Raw genomic sequence first — 23,795 nt, 5'->3', positions numbered from 1 at the left:
GATTGCTTTGCTATAAATTCAGATCAAGTTTTCTAGAAGTTGTGATGCATTCAAATATCATATTGCCAAGATTGTTATGTCCATAGGTTTTATATATTTAATGGCACCAAATTTTTTATTTACATTTTAAAGCACTGATTTCTGATTACTCTAATACTTCTGCTGATTTTCTTCAAGGATAGCTTACAGATTTTTTTTGTAGCATTTTGAAATGTTTCTCATTAATCCAGCCCTTGCTTAGAATGTTAATCTGGGGTTTTATGCTGCTAGCTGAAAACAAGACTAAGATTAGGTGCACACCAGTGAATGCCTGCAGCAGTAGAAAATTTAAATGTGGTACCTCATAGTTATAATTGAGCACAGCATCATACTGACACATTTACATCTAGCAAAAGTGACAGCATTAATAGATAGCAGGCAAAACACCTGCTTGAGAAAGCTAGTAACTCCCCTTCACAGCTGAATGGTAGCAGTGAATAAGTCTCTGATTCCAGAATATAATACAACACATGAAATAAGGCAATGGGCTAGTTTATGAAGAAAGCAAAATTAGAAGGCTAAGCATAATATTCAGTACAATGTGCTTTGTTTTGCCACTGAGAGCTGAACTTCTTCCTTAGAAAGGCATTTCGTTAGGCCTCTGCTTCTCTCATAGCTGTTTCCGTGCTCAAAATGGTGTCTCAATGACAAATATTAACACTAGATTTGTTTCATATTCCATGAATATTTTTCCCCTGAATGTTGTTCCATTAGCACCAGTATTTCTCTTTTAAATATCACAGACAACTACAAAATCAAGGAGTGAAAGCTCTTTTTGTAAGGGCCTAATGCAAATTTAATAAAATACCCTTGTTCATGTATCTAGTGACAGAGCTTAGCTCTACAGGCTCAGTAACCCTTCTCCCTGGGACCTTAACCAGTCGTAATGTTTCAAGAAAAAGAAGATCTGTCCATAACCTTTCTAAGATCAATTTAATATTGGAAAGTTGCTGTACCTGGCAGCACAGTTTGGGATTCCACAAAGGTCACATGCAATAGAAGTTATTAGATGAAAATACCTGTAAGTGGGGTCAATGACCACTGTTTCTTGGGCAAAATCCCAAAGCTAAGTAAGGTTACCCAGACAAGCAAGCATACAGACAGTTCCAGCTTCACTGAAGAAAAACTTGAAAGGTTTAAGAAACTAACAGTCCTTGCAGCTCAGCATCAAAATGGCACAAAACAGCTGAGCAAAACTGTAGGAATAAATATTACATAAGCTCCAGTTACTCCTGGGAGCTTCATTCACTTTACAGATAATAATATCAACTCCCTTAGAGCTGAAAAGCCTATTTTTAAACTAAAGGCACTATTTATAAACCTGGCCTGAATCAAGCAGTCCACGTGCACATTAAATTTGAATAGTGTGATGGGCCTGTGGGTTTTGCTTCTCATTAGCAAATTAACCCTGATGCTGCAGGTGGTGATGCAGGGGAATTTGAATGGCTTAAAGCCCACAATGAACCTTTTAGCTTTAAGCACATGTAGGAAAACCTTTCTCTTTCTTTTTAAGCTGAAAAAAGACCTTGTATTATTTAGCAATTTTCTTAAAACCTCATTCAAATATACACTTCTGTCATGTAATAGAAGGGATTTTCAGACCCTCTATCATCTAGCTGGGACACTAATGAAACCAGCTGTGTAATGACAGACATGACAATTGCCTACAGCTGTAATGATGTCAGGCAGGTAGCCTGGGGTAGAGTTAATTTTCTTCATAGTAGCTAGTTTGGGGCTATGTTTTGGATTTGTGCTGGAAACAGTGTTGATAATTTAGGGATGTTTTAGTTACTGCTGAGCAGTGCTTACATAGAGTCAAGGCCTTTTCTGCTTCTCACACCACCCCACCAGCGAGCAGGCTGGGGGTGCACAAGAAGCTGGGAAGGGAACACAGCCAGGATAGCTGACCCCAACTGACCAAAGGGATATTGCATACCGTATGACATCATGCTCAGCATATAAATCTGGGGGAAGAAGAAGCTGGGGGGGGGGGATACTTAGAGTGATGCTGTTTGTCTTCCCAAGTAACTGTTGTGCGTGATGGAGCCCTGCGTTCCTGGAGATGGTTGGACACCTGCTTGCCGATGGGAAGTAGTGAGTGAATTCCTTGTTTTGCTTTGCTTGTGTGCATGACTTTTGCTGTACCTATTAAAATGTCTTTATCTCAGCCCATGAGATTTCTCACTTTTACTCTTCTCTCTCCCCCATCCCATCGGGGGGGAGTGACCGAGCAGCTGTGTGGTGCTTAGTTGCTGGCTGGGGTTAAACCACAACAGCTTGTTAGCAATGAGGAGAAAATATTAAATATTTATGGTTTGAATTCATTTATAATCTTACTAAGGTAGAGATTCTGAGTGTCATAGACAAGTTCAGATACTGCAATGACCTAAGTAACCTCAACTTTTAACTGCAGTTGATAGAAATTCAGGGTGCTGAATCTTACATGTCTGGACAGCTGGAGAACTACATAACAGTATATTTGAGAGATATGGAAGAATAGATTTGTTATCATAATAATCCATATTGTAATACTTTATTCCAGTGTCCTGTAAGTTGAAGAAAATTTGACATAATCAGCACAGTATAAATGAAAGATCATACTAATGCACTCTGAAAAGAAAATGTTATACTGTATTTAGATTATAATAATTATCATACAGAAACTTCCAGTGAAGCTGCAGCAACAATTTAATTTGAAATGCCTATGCCATCTTCTGGCCAAGAAAATCAGATGCATGAAAGAGTAATTGGCAGAAAATGGCACTGAGGAATTATATAATACTCAATATGAAAACGGAGAATTTTGGTGTCAGGTCTAAGTTGACCGTAGCCAAACAGTATGTAGATGTGATTAAGTAGTTTTGCAGATATGCCAAATGGCATACAGTTTTCTGTGACTTTATCACCTACTATCTTTTTCTGCAGTCCCATGGCATGTGTGTGAGTGAGACAGCTACTGCTCTCCTTCTTACAGTCTAAAAATATTTGTCAGTGCTATTCTTGGTGGCTCAGTCATGAGAGGAAAGTGATGTGAGTTTTACTGTCAGGCAGAGAAAGGAATTGAATCCATATGCTGGGTGAGTGCTACAGACTTGGGGATGTATCTTGCCTCTGGCAGTTTTGTATGTCATGTCAGGGCTGCTTTGAAAATGTCTCTTGTATTGGACCTTTCACATAATAGGAGTATTTAGTTTGTGCTAGGCAGTAGATTTAGGTGCATGGGATATTGAATATCTCAGTACTGGCAAGACTGAGGTATCTCTGAGTATGCCAAGAAGGGTAGTGCTATCCACTGGATGAATTTATGTGACATGAAATATAAAGCACCTGAGAAAAGCAGCAGTAAAGAAAAGGCCTAGACTACCATTGCACATTTAGGCACCTAATGTAGGAGTAGATAGGAGCTGACTGAAGATCTTCTGTGGACCTAAACTTAAAAACCTGGAAGTGGTCAGGATTTCAGTCTTTTTAAAGGATTTTTAAGAAGTGCAGTTTTAAAAAGAGCTTTAAGTAATAGCAGTCAGAGCTACCAGTGAATCTCAAGATACACTCATCTTTCTGTTATGTTATGCAGTGCCATGATATATTTTGCTTTAAGACTTTACATAGTATGTTCATGTCCAAGATATTTTGCGTTAGAAGCAGCAGCAAATTGAGCAAGATTTCTGTTCTTTTATGGAAACCTCTAAAATTTTATCCGAGTAATAGCTAGCTAATATGTATTTACTTTGGTAACAAGATTGTATTAAACTGGCACTGTCATACAGTTTTGTAGTTTTATAATATAGAAATAATAGATGAAAGTGACTTATTAAATAAGTAGTCCTGAAATTGAACAATTCGGTTTTTTAAACACTTCATTGACAAATCTCCAGTAGATATTAATAAACAGTTTAATTGCTGTTTGAGAAAAGTTTGAACTGCTGTATGCATATTTCCTGATAATACTCAGAATGAATATTGCTGTAGTTATATGCCCCATTTAATGTATAAATATATGTTTTTTCAGTTCTATGAGTGTTTTTCACCAAAATGCAAAGTCATGACAACTAATCCAGTCAGAAGTAATTCTGTTCAAATCATTCTTAAGCTAGGTTTTGTTTGTCCATCCAGGCAAGGGTGAACTAAGGCATAGCATAAAAAATCAAGAAGGCTTGTAATGACATTGAAATGAATCAACAAACCCTGCTGTCTTGCAGGTGGAACTTAGAAACCAGGGCAGGCAGATGTAGTGGTGGATGTCTCGAGTTCTGCGACCCTGGTTTTGGCTCTGGTACTTGCCTGGACTGTTCTTTCTACGGTTCACTGGGCTGGTGTGTTCTCAAGGTCAGGACATCTATTCGCTTTGAACACCAGCCTCTTTTACTGTGATGACAATATTTCAGAGACCAAATAGATTTGCCTGAGTAACTTATCCACTTTTACAGAAGGGAATTATATTACCACTTCTGATTTGATCTTTTCTATCTCTAATTTCTATGATTCATTTGGGAGGGAAAAAATCCTGTGGAACAGCCTGTTTTCCAACACGGTATTGCCTAGATGTTACAGAACACTAAGGTTGTCATCACAGTTCAGCAAGCTGTATGAAACTGATTAGAATAACAATACTGCTGATGTCAGAGGATCACGCTACTGAACTGCATCACAGCACAATCAGCATAAGAGTACTTTTCCCCCCTTGAAATGTATTTGCATTAAAGACTGGAAATAAGTGGAAGGACAAAAATGGTACTATCACAGTAATATCACAGCTCAGACATATAAAACTAATAATACAGTTCAGAGACTAAAACAAATGAAAGGGAAAAAGCAGGAAAAGGCAGAGAGGGACGCTTGTGAAATATAATTGTTTTGTATTTGTATAAAATATCATAGATCAGTCAGGATTGGTCCTAGACAGTGGGAAGATACAGCCTATTCCCTTCCAAATTCTAGTATGCATTTTGAGAAAACCACATAACTGACAGCAGACTTCTATACTGTATATATTATTGCAAACGTGAAATCCCTTTCCTGAATATCTTTGAAAGTCATGGTTTTATGTAACAGGATTTTGTGGCTGAATTTGTCCATAGAGTTATTCATGGGAAGAAAAAGAAGTTAAAAAAACTCTCAAGAGTACAAAATAATGTATTTTCTTTCTGTCATGACTACTAACAGTATTGGTGCTCATTCAGCCAATCCCACGTTTAACTACAGAGTCCACAGTAGTCAGCAAAGCTAATGAAATGAGTTCTTAATTAGTCTTCCCAGTTCTTTCTCCTAAAATCAGCAATGGTAGGACATCTGCCAGGAAACTGGAAGACAGTACTACAGAAAATATCACTTATATATAGTTAAACATGTATTTACTCTCTCTTCCTCTGTCCATTCTCTATTTTTCTATTCCTTTTCTTCCTTCCCTTATTTATTCTGTCACCGCATGTCTCTTCTCTCCTTACTGCCTTACAACACAAAATCTTTTATGTTTCTGACAGAAGCCTTTTCCCTCCCTTCTTTCTCCTCCTTTCCTCTCTTTGTTTGTTCCAAGTTCCTTAAAAAAGATGAGAAGACACAGAAGATTATCATATTACACTCCCACCTTTGCAGTTTGATGATATTTAGGGGGTATTCCATTGTGTCATTATCAAAGACCCAGTACCTCCAGTTCTTCCTGCCTCCTTTTCATTTCTTCATTTTCTCTATTGTGCTACACAAAAATCTAGAAGTTGAATGGTCCCAGACTGCAGGGGGGCAGGTGAAATGGTATCAAGTATCACGGGGATTCCACTAGAATAAGTGCTATTTTAATTGCAATATTAGTGGGTTTTGTTGATGAAAGTAACTGATGGTATCAAGGGCTCTTGCTCTTCTATAGATTCAGAAAAGCATTTAGCACTGGAAACTAAAAGAAGGACAAAGAAGTGAAACTTGCGTATGCATGGCAGCAAGGCCGAGGATCTTAATACCTGACGAAATATGGAAACAGGACTCTTGGCTTGGATATACTGTTATACTTGTAGTTAATTAATATATCTTCGCTTAAATCTTAACTGAATAATCTATTTTTTGCCATCAGTCTGAATGATAAAACTTCGACAGATGTTGGCTCTAGTTTGACCAAGCTCGAGAAGTTACAATGAGGAGGGAAATTAATTTATTGCTTGTTGCTTCTTTTTTTTTTTTAACCCTGCATGATGGGATTTTTCACAGAGCACAGAATAAAATTTCCAAGCAATAATTATTTGAGAGAAACTAGTAAGAGAAATAGTCAGGTATGATTGCCCTTTGACATCATAGAAGATTTCAGGTATTTCTACAACGTACCCTGATGAGCTTACATAAGTGAGGTCAACCTCTTAAAGGACTTTCCTTCTCTTTAGTAAATACTGACATACAGCTCAAAAATTTTTCAATATTCTCTTGGTTAGTTAATTAGCAAATACATGACTGTCCTGGTTTTGGCTGGGATAGAGTTAATTTTCTTCCTAGTAGCTGGTATAGTGCTGTGTTTTGTATTTAGGATGAGAATAATGTTGATAACACTGAGGTTTTAGTTGTTGCTAAGTAGTGCTTATACTAAGTCAAGGACTTTTCAGCTTCCCATGCTCTGCCAGGTGCACAAGAAGCTGGGAGGGGGCACAGCCGGGACAGCTGACCCAAAGTGGCCAAAGGGCTATGCCATACCATACGATACGACATCATGCCCAGTATATAAACTGGGGGGCAGCAATCACTGCTCGGGGACTGGCTGGGCATCTGTTGGCAGGTGTTGAGTGGTTGCATCACTTGTTTTTCCTGGGTTTTGTTCTTTTTTGTTGCTGTTGTTTTCCTTTTCACTAATTATTATTATTATTATATTTTATTTCTATTATTAAACTGTTCTTATCTCAGCCCACGAGTTTTCTCACTTTCACCCTTCCGATTCTCTCCTTCATCCCACCGGGACGGGGAAGGGGAGCGAGCGGCTGTGTGGTGCTTAGTTGCCAGCTGGAATTAAACCATGACAATGACTTTTATATTTAATGCTTCTTAGAAATGAAATGGGGTTTGGATTTGTGCCTTTTCTCTTAAGAGTATTAAATGGAGTTCTTTACTAAGAGCTCAGTTACATGGAGCCAAACCATTGCGTCCTTAGAGGTAGGCTTTTGACTAAAAGCAATTGGTGAAATTAATGATATAGCTAACTTCAGTGACTTCAGACAAGTTGAAGTAGTGTAAGTTAGAAAATAAATGGCTCTGTATATTGAATATATCTCATAATTTTATTATTGAATTATTATTCCTCTCCATCTTGTTTTACTTACTCGCCTGTTCTCTGGGTTTTTCTTTCATGAAGAGTGGTGTGGAAGTTTTCAGAAAGCATTTATTTTTCTATTGTTTAAGTCTAAACTGTCTGTTTATCAATGAATGTAGTCGAAGGACAATGAGGCTATGACACTAGCTAATAGGAAAGAAATATACAAATACTGTTGACTTTCTGTACTTACATGTGTCTTCAGAATTTATCACTCAGGGTTCTTACTTAACCTGTAGCACCAGAAAAACCTGTCCAGTACAATGAAATAAATTGCTGAAACCAACAGTTGCTGTGAAAAGTATTGGATTTTGTATTATGGTAATTTCAGTATGGTAGCATTTAAAAGTTGTATTATGATATCTCATATGAAGTATTTGTACCCATTGATTTTTGATATGGCTCAGAAGTATCCTAACTGCTCACCTTGAGAATCCAAACACAATTTGTAAAATCAAGTTCAATACCTCTAGTGTAAAAAAAACATGAACCCTTTCTCTGTGTGAAAATAAAATAGATTTGGAAAACTATACCACCAATATAATCTTAGTTTCATAATATTATGTATATAATATCTTGGCTGTTGGACTTTTTTAATGCCTGTTTTATTCTCTTATGCTCCTGTCTATCTTTGTTTAAATGTTAGAGAGAATCTTACCAAAAAAGCTTTTAAGCAAGCTGAAAAACTAAATATAGACAGCTAAAGATAGTATCCTTTTAAATATTCAATAAAAACTTTTCCTGTTCTCCCTCTGAACCTTACTCCTGAGTTCTTAATCTTTTTTTATCTTCATCTTTTTTTAGGTACAGATTTTTAGTGTGCCAACATACTTCATTATTTAACAACATTTAACAAACAGAAGTCAACACTTCTACTTAGGAAACTAAAAATAAAGAAGGCACCCAAAGAAAGGTGGGATAATTATCTCAATGAATATTAAAAAAAAAAAAATCCCTATGCTGAAAGGATGCCAGGAAGAAGAGGTTCTGTACAATTAGTGTATGTCAAAGATACAATGCATTTATACTGTGTTGCAAAATCTGACATGAAGTTTATTATGAAAAGGATAGAGTGATGATCAAGTGGTAAGGCAGCCTTAGCTTCAGATAGCACTGAACTGTCCCTTTGCTTTTCTTTACTTTGGTCTATTAGGGAATAATCACCTAATTTTTTTGAACATTTTCCTTGTAAAATGTTCTACAGCTGACTGAATGCTTAGAGGGGAAAAATGTCTTCCACATCTCAGCTAGAGCCTCCTAGATTTTCTTACTTTAATTTCAGAAACATCTGTATTTAGCTTTGTACGTGAAAAAATTTCTTCAACAGTTTTGAAAGTGAAAGACGGCTTGAGCTCCTCAAAGAGACACTTTAGGTGTTTCCATGTATAAGCACAAAAATGTCTGCTTTAGCAGATCAATGTATTTTGTAAAGCAACAGAAGAAGGGCTTCCCCAAACGATCTGAAAATTCTTCACTCCTTCAAAAAATATGTAAACCCAGGCTAACAGCCTTCATTTGTATGAAGTAAAACTGCCCAGTCCATGATGCAGAAGTAACTGTTTTGGTAACACATAAAAAAACTCTTTCAAACTCTTTTATTGAAATTGTGTGTCAGTTGCAACCACTGATGGGTAATAGTAGTATCTGCTGGCACTATATTAATTTCCTGATAGACTTGAATTCATATCTTAGGAAAGTCCAGGGGAACTTTTTTATAAATTCCAGTATCTGCAATAGGACAGTGTCAGTTCTTTACAATTTTTGGGGGTATATTTTATTAACAAGGTCAAGCTTCCTCTAAGTTTGGTGTGGTAGGATGTTGAGCTGGTCAGGGCTCTAAAGTATTTAACCTTCTCCTTACAGTGAGCTCGATGAAGAAAACCATTTAAGACAAAGAAGAATAAAAATAAACTAGTTTCTCCCTGCCTTTTTTGTACTTCAAGGCAGATCCTTTCTTCCAGGATTTATTTCAGTCAGTTCAAGAACTTTGATGGTCTCCTGTGGTCCTCTTCTCCCCATTTCTTAGGCCTGATCTGTTTTCTGTTCTCAGCCATGTCAGTCCCTGCTGTAGCTGCAAGCTCTCTTCTTCTTGATGCTTCCTGTGCCTGGTCTTCCTCTTGGCCAGTGCTTGCTTTTATTGACCCTGCTCAGCTGCTTCTGAGGGAGAGAGTCATCTCCCCTTTCTTCTGGGGGATCAATCTCACCCAGATATGCCTTTACTAACAGAATGTAGCACGCAGAGTGAGGAAAAAATGAAAAACATACCTTCAGTCAGACTTAAGGGAGAGAAGAACAGTAGTTAAACTTTTCATTTATAAGACAGTTCCTGAAAATGTCTCTTAAGTCTGCATGGAATTAAAAACCTATGCCAAACTGCTGAGTCAAACAAATGAATAAACACATCCAACCTTTTTCTTACAGGATAAGAAGAAACTTTGTTATATGAGATTTTCAGTAGATGCATAAAAGTCAGTAGATGTACAAAGCAGGAGCAGGTTCAGCAGTGTTGACAAAGTATCTACCTCAGCTTGGTCACCAAACCTTTCCTCTGATGATTAATTGTCTGAACATCAGGCCAACTTGGAGACAATATCACTGACAAGCAAGCATTGCTCAGAATAAGAACTTGTTCCACACTGCTGAACAAGTCCCTAAAGTGGGAAGAATAGGGGGTAAAATAGTGACAACATGGCAAAACTCCTTCAGATGACTGGATACTGAGAGAAACGAAAAAACACTGGAAGAGAATGAGATTCATAGTGTAGGGAGAAAAGATTTTGCCACGGAGGAATATGTTCTTATGGGGTAAATACATTACATTTAAATTCCAGGTGCTAAAGGGGAACACAATATAGCATCGTTCCTTAGCTACTGTTCCCTTTTAGTAAATCCTATCCTATAGGACATGGTACTCCCTTGCTCCAAGACCTATTTGGAAGAAATAAAAGCTCTTGGGATGCTAGTTGTTCAGTATCTTTAGGCAGGCATAACTGAGGTTCAGCTCTTATTAATCAAGCAGCTAATGTGAAGACAGGAATCAGATGTTAGCTTCTTGCTATTTCCCTCTACCAAAGAGAGAATTTGTGTTCCATGGACAAAGGTGTCATGGATGAGTGAAAGAACCCACCAGAGTCCAATATTTTGTGCCAATTTGCAGTGGTTGGCTTGGTTTCTTTCATCTGTTCTAGTGCATAAATTTTCATGGAACTAATGCAGTAGCTCTGTGTTCCATACCAAGCTCTTAGTTTTCTTTGTATTAGACAAAAAGAAAAAAAAAAAAAAAGAAAAATGCGAGCACCTTCACATAAATCTGACAAATTGCTCTGACATTGCACCTTCACATAAATCTGACAAATATTTTTCTTTGATACAAGTCAGAGGATCTACCCCTTACCACATCTCTGGAAGGAAATGTAGCTGATCAATTATTTATAATCTCAAGTGGGACCAGCACTAAGTAACTGACACAGGACTGGATTTTGCCCCTGCCTCACTGTGCAACTTTATAATTCCTTTTTGTCCTACGAAACTATACTCTTGCCTAGCATTTGTGTTCTTCCTTTTATCAACTTTTTTCACATATTCCTCTTTTCCAATATCTATGTATTATGTATTTATAATCACTCTGTGGACAAAAATCTGTATTCTCAGTGTTACATATGGTATCGTATCTAACAGTATACAGTTAAGAAAAAACACTTTTTGATTTATTACTGTATTTCCATTTCTGTCTTCATATAGATAATTAACATTTAACATACAGAAATTAAGATTTTTTTTTTTTTTTTGTGACAATGAAGCTCTCCTCCCTGTTCTACCTATATCTGAGTCAGCAAAAACAGGCTAAAATGCACAGGATGCTAATCACCCAAGATTGATAAAATTCTGTTATCCTTAAAGGACATAGAAATCATATTTCTGCAGTTTATGATAACAATCAGGATTGTAATACTAATTAAATGCATGAATGTTTGCTCAACATCCAGTTAGCTGTTGAGAAATGCTAGAATCCAAGCATTAAGGGCTGCCTTTTCACAGTGAACCTGTCTGCTCTTGCTTTTTTCCTGTGGAGAAACTTTCTAAAATGCAGTTGCCTGGGGCAGGAGGGAAGTGGAGCAGGTCTTTCTCCATCTTCCTGTCATAAATGTATCCAGGAGCTAAAGCTCAGCATGGTAGTTTAATGTGTTTAACATTCTGATGTTGTTTTCTGTGAATATGTACATACAGTTTGTAAGATTTTGATCTGTGTGTATTGCTTGTATCAGTGTGCTTTCTAATGAGTTTACAAACAATAATTGATACAGCTGAACAGCTATATTCATATATAGACATGTAATGATGACTATTGAACAAATACGGGCCATAAAAGGTTGGAAATAATCTCAGCTATATTGTGGAAAAGAAGCATGGACTGCCGTGCATTTGTGGTTCCATAAATAGGGAAGATTATTTGAAATCACTGCTGCCTCTAGTTCATAATGAAAATTTAATTTGTAACGTAAATTGATTATAGTTAGTGCAAGATTTAAGTTTTAAAAATCATGCTATCCATGGGGTCCAATTACAAATCAACCTCTCAGCAACTTCAGTTAGTTGTACAAATATAGAGTATTTGGACTAAGGTTTATTGTATTAAATGAGTGCATTAGTATTTTTGAATGTGATAAGCCTATCATTCACACATAAAATGATTCACTGAGAACACCAGTTACTATGTAGTGATCTTTTAGTGTTCCCTACAGCACCTTGCTGACACTGTCAATCTTCATAAAAATGGAAAGGGAATCCCAATCCCAAAAAAAGCCAGTGACAGAAGTCTAGTGGAATTCTCAAACCACCATGAATATGTCCTGTATTTTATATTTCTCAGACTCATTATTACTGCACACAATCATGCCCTTCAAGGAAGACACCTGTAAATTTCCATTAGCATAACAAATAACTAGAGTGTAGTGATTTCAAAGCAATGCTTTTCTAGAAGAAAATTCCATGAAGCAATAGAATCAAAATATTAGCTTTTGGCTATTTAAAATCTTGTTATAGTCAACGGCTTCAGAATTTTCTAAATCAAATTCAGAAAAAGTAGCATGATTACAAAAAACTTTACGGGACTTGAATAGCTCTATTTTTTGAATTTCAACATAGTATCTTTTTAAGTTTCAACATACCAATTCATTATGATGCAGTCTCCAAAATTAACAAATCAGGCATAACCTGTTCCCTTGTAAAGTTAACTGTTCTGCAAATGGATTTCATTTATTTGCACTCAAGTGTGTTTAAGAGTGAATAAAAGCACACCAATAGATTCACTCATATAAAGCTCTGAACAAACCTTTAGAGCAAATTCAAGGGTAAAACCCCAGATATCTCAACTCTGGTTTTCCTGGCAAAAGTTAAAGAAAATAAAATAGTGCTTTTTACAGAAAGCAGAAATATTTCCCTTTCTAAGCTGAACTTTGTATGCAGAAATAAATTTAAATTCTACGTGGAAAAAACTCACACAGAATACCAGAGAAATGGATGAGGGCAACCTGTCTCTCACTCTGGAAGATATGTTTCAGAAAAATTGCTGATTAAGTCCTTATTTTAAATGTCTTTTAGACACTATGTACTGTTTGCTGATGGAGGGTGCTTTGTCTTGCTATACTGTAAGGTCAGCGCCTGCTGTAGAGCTTCACCTAGTTTTCACAGTTCATTTTCTGAGCAAAGGAATTTTTTTTTTTTTTTTAAATCTCATGATTACTAGGCTGGATTGAGAGGTTAATTTAAAAAACCTAACATTTAGTTCAGCCAACTTTGTGTCTTCTAGATTTTGCTAAAAGGTCAGAAAAGCAAAACTTCTATTTTCAAAAGAATGGTGGCATTCATAAGGACAGAGCTGTAACAAATTCTGGGCTTCCAGTAATCTTAAGGGCTGCAGCGTGATCACGTCCAGCCTGACCTGAGCCAGCAGAAGATATTGAAGATATGTCACTTCTATAGCCAGTAAATTAATGGATTGCTTCCAAAATGATGGCTCTTTTTCATTCTTTTGCTTCCTTCTCTGTTCTTTGATTTCTTCTCCTCTTCTTCCCGCAGTTTGAGGCACAAGTTACATGTTAGCTCTAGAAGATGATCTCTGCTTCCAGAGCACAGATCCTCAAAAAACAAAAGGAATGAGACATTTGGAGATACCTTAATCACACTAGGACCAACTCTTTTGATTCTTTTCTTTCTCTTACTGATAAATTGCTGGTGGATGGTATATGGGGAAAGAGCGCCTCTTAATAAAAATGTTTCATATTCCCATGTCCAGTAGATATGTGAAAAGATATCACAGTGTCCATCACTGAGTGATGGACTGCTTTTTGTCCTGAAGTTTTTGTCATGCAGTTAAGAAAAAATAGGTGCCTTTGCCAATAGCGTGTGTCAAACTAAAGTGAATTTGATTGTATTTCTTATATAGCTGCGGGAAATCTTCAGAAACTATAACATAAATACCCTATACTGGTGATCTTGACATTGTAAACACATGGCAATGTCTCATGGAGGTTGTACTAGAATTACTATAAAAATTATTATCGTTGTTAACTATTTGAAAGAGTAAAAAAATCCATAGGTTCTCTAGCAAAAGTTTATCATTAAACCTACTTCCCGTCTTTCAGGTAATTCTTTATTCTAACTGGTGAATACTTTCATTTAATTCATTTAATGTTGGTGCAGTCACTGAAGTTAAAAAAAATCTGTCAAGCCTAACATCTTCTCTTGTAAAGTTAACTGTTCTGTGAATTGACTTATTTGCTCTCAGTTGTGTTTAAGAATGAATACAAGTAACGTAGTAAATATTCAGTAGCCTGAGTGAATCTTCCAGTTATAGCCCTGTATTCTTATGGCACAGACTAGCCATAAAAGAAAATGAAGTGAAAGAGCCAGTGTTTGTGCTAATATGCATTCATGTTACCATCTCTAAAAAGGGCTCCGTGTTAGAGAGGAATTGTAACTGCCATGATCATTGCAGGAAAAGTACTGCTGTTGGATATGTGTTCACCTTCTGGTACATTCAAGACAAACAGGTGATTCTGTTACATGCCATTTCTGTGTCTTTTCTTACAATTGTTTTGGAGGAAAACTTTCAGGTCCAATTGGGTTTGCTTAAGTTAATCAACATAATCACAGTAACTTTGAGGAAACCATACAGGTTTACAGGCACTGAGAACAAAGCTATTTTGAGGCTTCTCAAATTTGAAGTCACATACATTTGACAATGTGTCCTTACCAAGGCCTAAAATCAATCATTATTATTCTCTGGTAGACTTTCCAAAAATAGACAGATGCACTATAATTTTATTATATTGAAATCTATCCTATTATTTCAGCATAATGCCTGGGTGAAAATAGAAACTCTTACTAAAAATGATGTTCACATCCTTGACAATTTTAACTTCTAAGTTTTATTTAACAAACAAAATCAGTTTAAATATCAAACAGTTAGCAGGAGCATTTTTAGATCTGTGCACGTTGCATTTTCAGAAAGTCAAGAGAATATAAATAATCCACTGGTTCTGTGGCCTGTATCTCAGCTGTATTGTTCTTTGTATGTGCAGACACTGGGCGAGAATGTTCTTTAAATCACTTCATCCATCACGATATGAGATATCCACATTTTTTGGTCCTTGGCCATTTAGGAACAATATGCATAAACAAAAAAACTCAAATGAAGCATGTGTAATTCTCAATTCATAATGACATATGCTACCTACTGTAATAAGTATAACCTCAGAGGTTACAGTGTTTCACCATAGGAACAACTTTCTGTTCTATAACCTGAACAGATGTTCATTTTATGAAACATTGAGCTTTTAGACGTCTATTTATTTCTGATACTCACAAATCCCATGCTATTGGGAACTGCAGCAGTTCAACATACATGAAATTTCTGGCTAGTCTTTTGAGCTATAGGTCTGTCAAATAATAATTTTTATTTGCTACACACATAAAAATACTATAGTATTTCAGAGGATACTGTGATTATGTCAACAGTTGGAATCCTGTTCGTTAGCAACATTTTATTTTGCCTCAGATGTTACTCTGTATATTTAAATTAAAATAATTTGAGAGATAAACTTATATTATAATTTAAGAAAAAATCTTTATTTTCGTAGCCATTATTACTAATCCATAATACTTTTCTTGGCAGATGACTGCGAACTGGAACAAAGAGTTATACACTGAAAATAATAAACAGTCCCTGTAGTCAGCTAAATCAGATTGACTCAGTGTAAGATCTGCATGGAAGGAAGAGATACACAGTAGAAGTAAGTTGTTCAGGGTCCTCAAAGCATGGTATTAGCCACAATATGCCTAAATATTTGATATAGACAGGGATCAAGGTTGGAGGAATTTTAATTTAAGCTTCTAAACCCTTCCCCTCTCCATTAAGCTAGAAAGTGTACAGTAGCAGGCTTTGGTTCAGGTCCAGATCATATCTATATGCAAAAGATATCTCTGGAATTAATCACATCCAAGGGATACTAACAGAATCTTCAGGATCCTCAGTTAGTTTTAAGTTTTTCTGAGACAAAATGATCAAATCAGTCTGAATTTGCATATTTGACAGCAGAATTCTGCCCACTGATTTTTTTGAGAGCTAGTAATACTAGGGAAAAACTCTGCAAAGAGCCAGCCAGAGACATCATTAGAAACATGTTTTGTTTAATTCAAGGATGCCATTAATTCAGTGAATAATTTTGCCATAAAGATGATTTCTGTTGCTTCATGAAGTTTAAATTTACATTTGTAATATGTTTTTAAAAAATCCTAGGTAGCTTTCCAGTGTGGATTAAAATATATGGGAAGACCTTATTCTAGGCACTTCTTTTTTCATGCAATAAATTATGCACAGTATTTATATACCTGCCAAGCTCTATTAATTTCAAGTGAAAGTAATAACCAGCATGCTCTCAAAATTCAATGCTAAAGAAAAGTCAAGTAGTGATGACATATCTAAAAAAAAAAAAAAAACCTGTTGGAAAAACAGATGGGTGTCCAAGTTGAAGTCATGAATCTTTTCTGAGCCAATATTCTGTAAATTTAGCATTTTAAATGTGCATCCATGAATGGGTCCACAAAAATATTTTAATAAAGTAGTAACTTAATGAATCGAACACAGTGCAGCTCTCTGTGCTCTCTCCTCATAATGCTTGCATCTTTAGTTTAAATGCATTCCATCTTCAAAAGATTGCAGTCAGGAGGGATGACTTGTGAATATGCAGAAGTAAATAACAGGATGCTTTTGATTTTTGATAAGAAAAATTATATACTGGATACCTGTTGATCAAGTAGTCACTAGTCTTCCTTCTCAAAAAAAAAAAAAAAAAAAAAAAAAAAAAAACACCCAAACAAACCAAACAAACAAAAAAACCAAACCAAAACAAAAAAACTTATCTACCAAGTACTTTTTTTTTCCCCCCTAATAAATTAATATGGAAAACTGAATAGTGTTCCAAAATTAATCAAATAGGTGTACAAGCAGCAACCCAGTGTATGGTAGCACTGACTATTTACCATTACTTTTTAAACTAGGGTATTATGAAAGCTGTGTGTAGTAGTTGACAGTACTCAGTGTGTTATTCCAAGGAGTAAGCAAACATGCTTCCTGCACTGTAAGCTGCAGTGGAAAGATGGCTACATATCTTCTAGAGAAGAAAAGATCATCTCCAACCTATCTGCTAGCCAGGACACAGACATCACTGAGTCTTACTGCTGTGTGGGGAACTGGCTGAAACAGAGTCTGCAGGCAATTTAGATGCATTTGAAATGACCCTAACATACGATATAGATCTCAGAAAGGACCATCCAGCTGTGCCAGGAATATGCATAATGTAGGCTTTAATTTTGTCGATACAGAATCAATTGTGTAGGCTGGCTATACAACCAACATCTAACATTTGTGGAGTGGGTTTAGTAATGATTTGACAGTAAAGGCAACAGTGATAAGTTGCAGAAGATTAAATCACAGCCCTTTTCTATAAATTCAGTTCAGATTTTGAAAGCTGCATTTAATGTTTTGTCTCGTGTTGTCCATCAGTTTTAACTGGAATTGGCCATCTAGCAGCTTGAAGTGGTTTTACAAATATTACCCACCAATTACTATTTTACTCTACCAGTACCTTGTGTTAAACTGTCCTAGCTGTTATATTAGACAGTATCCTGAAGTTGCTGGGTTAGAATCAAAATGACTGTACCAGAAAGAATAGAGAAAAAATATTTTCCAATCCATATGAAGAAAGCAAAGTAGAAAATTTCTGGAAATTTTTCATATTTTGTACCTATTGATAGTCTTTTGCTGTACAGACTATGATGAAAAACAAGAGAGGTAAAACTTACTGACAAATATGTTTGCTAGCAGAAGGATCAAACTTGGGTTCTAAACATTAAGAAATCCTTTTTTAGATAAGATCTTTAGATATCATAAAGCCTCAAGAAAAACACTTTAAAGATACTCCTGTCTGGATGTCCCCCTTTTCCAATGTCTGAAACTTTTTGATCAAATTTGAAAGAGGGTCTCTAAGACGCTGCTGCAAAGTTGCTACAAGTTGTGTGAAAAATTGTAGCTGGCTAAAAGAATAGGGTAGGCAAGCCAAGGGCCCAAGGTGATGGGAACAGAAGGAACACACCAATCAACAAGGCAACAGAGTTGAAGTGGAATCCCTCTGAGCATAGGTGTGTAAAGAAGGAAGTGCCTGCAGAATAGCCTTGTGGGGAAAAGTCTCAAGACTTAGGTGCCTTTCTGAAATGTCTCTATGCTGATGCACGCAGCATGGAGAACAAATGGGAGGAGCTGGAAGTCTGTGTGCAGCTATAGGGCTATGACCTCATTGAGATAATGGAGACATGGTGGGATGGCTTACATGGCTGGAGTGCTGCAGTGGAGGTATACAGGCTCTTTAGGAAGGGCAGGCTGGGAAGGCAAGGAGGAGGAGTTGCCCTTTACGTGATAGAGAGCAGCTGGAATGCATGGAGCCCTGCCTTGCGCTGGGCCAGAAATCAGTTGAGAGCTTATGGGTGAAGATTAGTGGGTAGACCAACATGGTCTGCTGTTGTAGTCGGTATCTGCTACAGACCTCCTCATCAGGAAGAAGTAGATGAGGTTTTCTTCAAACTAGATGAGGCCTTCAAACAACTGGAAGAAGCCTCACATTCACAGGCCCTGGTCCTCATGGAAGCCTTCAACCACCTTGATATCTGCCAGAAGGACAATACAGCAGGGCTCAAACAGTCTAGGTTCCTTGAGTGCATTGAAGACAACTTCCTGGCACAGGCAATTGAGGACCCAATAAAGAAAGATGCTATACTGGACCTGATACTTATGAACAAGGAAGAATTTGTCAGGAACGTGAAAGTCAGAGGCAGCCTTGGCTGCAGTGTCCATGAGATGGTGGAGTTCAGGATCCTAAGAGAAGGAATTGGGCAAAAAGCAGGATTAGAGCCCTAGATTTCAACCTTTTCAGAGGATATGGCCCTAGAGAGAAGAGTGGTCCAGGAGAGGTGGCTGATAATTAAGGATCATCTCCTCCAAGCTCAAGAAAGGTCTGTCCTGACAATTAGGAAGTCAAGAAATGGTGGCAGAGACCTGCATGGATAAGCAAGGAGCAACTAACTGAACTCAGACAAAAAAGTGTACAAGAAGTGGAAGCAGGGGCAGATCAGCTAGAAGGAATATGAAGTTCCTGTCTGGTCACGCAGGAATAGGGTTAGAAGAGCCAACTGGAGGTGAATCTGGCAAGGACTGTGAAGGGCAACAACAAACAATTCTACAAGTACATAAACAGCAAAAGGAAGACTGGGGAAAACATGGGCCTACTGCTGCATGGGGCAGGGGAACTGGTGGCAAATGAAATGCCAAAGGACAAAGTGTTTGATGCCTTCTTTGCCAGTAAAACTGGCCTTCAGGAAGCTCAGACCCCTCAGACCAGAAGGACTGTTCAGCCTGCAGAAGAGAAGGCTCAAAGGGGAGACTTATCAATGTGAATAAATATCTGATGGGAGAAAATGAAGATGAGGGAGCCAGACTCTTCTCAGTGGTGCCCCATGATAGGACAAGAGGCAGTAGGCACAGATTTAAATACATGAAATTCCCTCTGAACATAAGAAAACACTTTCTTACTGTAGGGGTAGTCAATCACTGGCAGAGAGATTGTGGAGATATTCAAAACCTGACTGGACACTGTCCTAGGCAACCTACTTTAGCTGACCCTGCTTAAGCAGGGTGTCAGACTCGATGGTCTCAAGAGGTCCCTTCCAACTTAAACAATTCTGTGAGTCTGAATTTCTGTTAATTAACAATAAAGCATTATCTCCTTGAGAAATGAACACTCAGAAAACTGATATGAGTTGGTCTTCAGTTCCTTAAACACAGATATCTCATGTCATTTGTGAGACCTGAGAGTGCCCTAACTAGCCTCTTGCTCCTGCATCAGGAGGTGCTTGCCCTGCAGGTTCTGTTTATACATCCCAACCCTGTGCAGACATCTGTCTTAAATACTGTATGGCACCTCAGATGGTGCCTGGGTTTAAGTACCTCATTTGTGAGTATCTTAAGAAAGTAAGATGAATGTCCAAGAAAGCTATGGAACAGACAGGGAGAAGAAAAATAAATTCTAGAAAGGAATTAAATCTTTTTTTATGTTCTTAATTGTTAGCAAATTAGTGTCATGCCTAGTCTGAGATGGCTTACAGAAGCATGCCCAAAAAAATACTGAAAAGATAAGCATGAACTTCTAGGATCTTGGCAACCAAGTGGGCTTGTGCCATAGCTACTCAAAGGTGAAACATTCTTGGAAAAATGACATGAACTAGACTCAAAATCAACTCCCAAAATATCAAGAAACAGCCTTCTTTGTAGAAGTACTTCTTTGCAGAAAGTATTCAAAATAGATATTTCTATAACGAAGTATGTATGTCACATTGCTGCATCAGAAAAGAAAGGAACACTGTAGTAGCAACATGAAGAAACTAAGACTATGCCAGAGCTTTCATTTAGGCTTCTGTACTGATTCTCAGCTACTGTACTACTAATTCTCTCCATAACATTTTGTGCCATTAAGGATTATCTGCAGTACTACAAAACAGGAGGCCTAACCCCGAGTACAGCAGAGTTCAATTTTATGGAATGCAGGTTAATCCAGATTAAGTTGCACTTAATCTTTGTTAGTAGATTAACAAAATATATTTTCCCGTTTCTTTTAGATTACATAGAAATGTTTGTAGAGATTAAGAATTGACATAGGTTAGAGCTCAGTAACAAAATCTTTATTGGTTATGATTTCAACACTGGAAAAACTGTATTTGCAGTTGACAAACTCTCTAGGAAATAGGAGAACACAAAAAATCGGAAGTCACAGAACAAAATGAAGGTTTTCCTGGATATATACAGTCTTTTCCATAGGGAGCTCTCTTTGTTTCCTTTTAGGTTAATGATTTTACAACTTCTATATATAATTATGCAACTGCAGGAGAAAAATCTAAGTCTTTAATAATACACATAAACATAATCATGCTTACATACACATATATAGTATTATACACAGGTACATAATGCCAAATTGCCTCTGGTATAAATGTAGCACAAGAAATAAAATGCAGGTAGCTGTGATAGATACTTCTGTGAATATCAGAGAAGTTCAAGTCCATATCAGTTTTCTGGCAGAAGCTTGACTCTATTACAAACCAAGTTGAACTCTGTTAATTTTTTTAGGTGCATTTATTTGATCATAACTCATAGTATAACCAAAGTTGTTGAATAATAATGTTAGAAAATAATGTTATAGAATAGTACAAAATTAAGCTATTTATCATATTCAGAAATCTCAGTGACAAGACTCATTTATTAGGGATATATTTTCCCCTTGTTGAGTATACATCAGTCTCATTAATATTAACTGGCGTGATTTATGTATGTTTAAAACTGAAGATGACATTTAATAACTGCATCAGCAATTGCATGGATATGTGTTCAGATAATCTGACTACTCATTTCTGGAAATCATTCTCTGGAACATTTCAGCCTTGCTAAGTAGTCACGTTTGCAATACATTATGTATGAAGCTGTCCAAAACATAAGTGCTCCATTTTATATACCATTCCATTATAGATATGTTACTTTTACATATGTGGTGCCTTGGTTTATCTAATTAGTTACACGTTTTGATTAATAATCAAGCTCTAACTTTGTAAGAGGCACTGGAATTTTATTGCTAAGGTAATTGTCAGAAAAATCTCCATAAAGTCACATTTGTAAAAGGATAAATAAAAGTAATAAATATTCCCAATTATTTAAAGTAGTTGTATAGAATCCTGTCTAAACTCTGTATTTGGCTGTCTCTATACAAAATGATCTACTTCCAGACGACTAAATCAACCGATCTGTTTGTAGCACTCTTCCTTCATGTTCAGATATATTTACACTTTAGTATATAATCTAATCAAGAATTTGTGGACTTCTGAAAATCTTGCCATTCTTCCCTTTTTATATTTCTTAAAAAAAAACCCAAAAAACAAAACCAAAAACAAACAACAAAGAAACAAACCCAAATCATTTTGGGGAAAGTTGCCAGTCTTTTGCTTGTTTTGATCATCTTTTTCACCCCACCCCTGAATGTGGTTGTGTCCCTGTCTTCTCACCTACCAAATGAGTATCAAATGAAAGTTCATATTATTCTTCACTTGTCAATTCATCTTTTGTCACCTAGTAGAACTAGCACAGCATCATCTCTCACTGTACTGTAGCATTCAGACAGGGGTAACCAAGTGGCCAACACTTCTATTTATCTTTTCTCCCTTTTACTCTGTTGCTTGCATCTGTCAATATGAAAAACAGATTAACATGCATCTCTGCCCTACATAGAGTATTCCTACACCTTTTTCTGAAGCTAACCCACTGAGATTCGGTCAATCTGAGCAAAGACATCAAAGTAATAAGGTAGCAGATGTCTTCATAGGAGAACCTTGGACTGAGGTTGTCAAATGAGCCTCAGGGACGTGGATGCCCAGATCTCACTCAAGGTCAGTGGGAACAAGAAATCTAGTTTCCCTGGGCTTCTTTGAGAATCTCAATCACATTTTTCAGCAGTACAAACAGCAGGTTGTATTAAACAGTTGTAATAGAAACAACCATAAGGACAGTTTATAAAACTGTAGCAATTATAAGGAATGAGCAAAGAAATGACCAGCAACTATGATTAAAAAGTTATGGTTCTGAAAACTCTGGAGATAAGTGAACTTTAACTTACAGTACATAGAGAAAGAGAGCAGATAACACCCCACTGCTTTTAACGCTGTCCCATAATGCCATATACCTTTTAGTACTGGAGACATTCCAATATCTGGATTAGGATGTTTTTGGTGTAGTTTGAGGAGTACACTTGCACAAATCTGTTGTGCTCCCATGACTATTACACACTTCTGCTTTGTGTGCCTGTCTGGGAGAAAACACCATTGAATTTTCAAAAATCTCCAGATTATTTCAAATAAAATGTATTTGGATATATATTTAGATATGTATCTCCAAAATATTTGGATCCTGCAAAGGTCTAAGTGTGCCAAATTTCCTTTTTTTTTTCTTGTTCTGTTTTTTTTTTTTTTTTTGTGGGAAAGCAGAACACAGAGTATGGAATTCAAGAAAAAAGCTGGGGGACTCGCTTGGAGAAAGATGATCACAAACATAAGAATTCTTTGTGTTCATGAAAATTAAGGTATGTTTCCTAGCAAAGATGAACTGCAGTTTCTGTGAATGAACATGCACCTATAAAACGTTCATGAGAATTCCATCTGTAGATGGGAATGAAATTAATCAGCTATTATTACCCGCACAAAATCGTTACTGTATTTTAATGGATTTTCAGCTTCCGTAAGGATTAAAAAATCAGATATTGTATCACATCTTAATACCACCTGACTGCTTAGTAAAGAATACTGTTATGAATCCTGTGTTCTCTCAGATCTGAGTGCTAATTTGATGACTCAATAACAACATTACTACGGTATAATTAATCACTTCCTGCTACAACTAGAAAATCTTTAACAAATGTTACTATAAGTGACTGCATTCTTATTCTGAGAAGTGATGCATAAAATGGAATACATTATAGTTTGGTTTGCATCTTAATGGTCTAAAAACATGGAACATTTTTTCCCTCTAGTGTCTGGTAGTGAAATTACAACTAGTTGAATGCATTTTTGAGCAATTACAATATTTTGGTTAATTTATAAAGGTTTTTTTTTGTATTATAAGCATATTAAAGTCTTAGTTAGACCTAATGGGTTATTCTGAAATTATTTCCTAGTGAAGAATTATATTAGACCCAATTCTCGTACTGAAATCAAGGAAAGTTTTATTGTTGATGTCAATGATCTTTAAATTCCTTATTAAAATGAGCAACTGGGGAAAAGACATATCTTCAGAAATCTCAGATTAGTTAAAGTAACATCATACTACTGA

General features: G+C 36.5%; 1 protein-coding gene across 2 annotated transcripts in view; it reads right to left on the bottom strand.

Moving 5' to 3' along the window:
• MTNR1A (melatonin receptor 1A) overlaps positions 1-23,795 on the bottom strand; it is a 57,362-nt gene that overhangs the window by 5,598 nt on the left and 27,969 nt on the right. The window contains exon 1 of one of the 2 annotated variants that reach the window (XM_087736664.1): positions 1,059-1,080. The exons of the other annotated variant lie outside the window; for it this stretch is intronic. The gene's annotated coding sequence lies outside the window, so the exon portion shown is untranslated. Of the gene's footprint in view, positions 1-1,058; positions 1,081-23,795 lie in introns of those variants that run through there. 2 annotated transcript variants of the gene reach the window in all.

Source organism: Nipponia nippon, unplaced genomic scaffold (assembly GCF_047370975.1).
Source record: "Nipponia nippon isolate SJK-2023a ecotype South Korea unplaced genomic scaffold, ASM4737097v1 scaffold_6, whole genome shotgun sequence".
Lineage (NCBI taxonomy): Eukaryota > Metazoa > Chordata > Aves > Pelecaniformes > Threskiornithidae > Nipponia > Nipponia nippon.
This window is presented reverse-complemented; position numbering and strand designations above follow the sequence as displayed.